Consider the following 314-nt stretch of genomic DNA (forward strand, 5'->3'; position numbering starts at 1 on the left):
CGAATATTAAATCTAAAGAAAGTATTTTCTCCGAAAAAACGGTATAAGAAGTATAAAAAATAGGCAATAAGACAAATTAATGATTGCCACTAACGAGTGCTATTCTAAGTACTATTCTATAAGTATTATTGATGTAAAACATTACTGAATTTGAAATACAAGTAACAAAAATAACTAGTAAATAAATAAAATATATTATATTCGTAATATTTTTTTAAATATTACTGCAATATTGCTAAAGTAATATTGCAAATTAATGTCACTGCAAAGTCTCTGCAACATTGCACTGCAATATGCAATCTTGCAACGTTGTA

This window comes from Odontomachus brunneus, unplaced genomic scaffold (genome assembly GCF_010583005.1).
Source record: "Odontomachus brunneus isolate Ranch 3 - 2012 unplaced genomic scaffold, Obru_v1 Obru_scaffold_186, whole genome shotgun sequence".
Lineage (NCBI taxonomy): Eukaryota > Metazoa > Arthropoda > Insecta > Hymenoptera > Formicidae > Odontomachus > Odontomachus brunneus.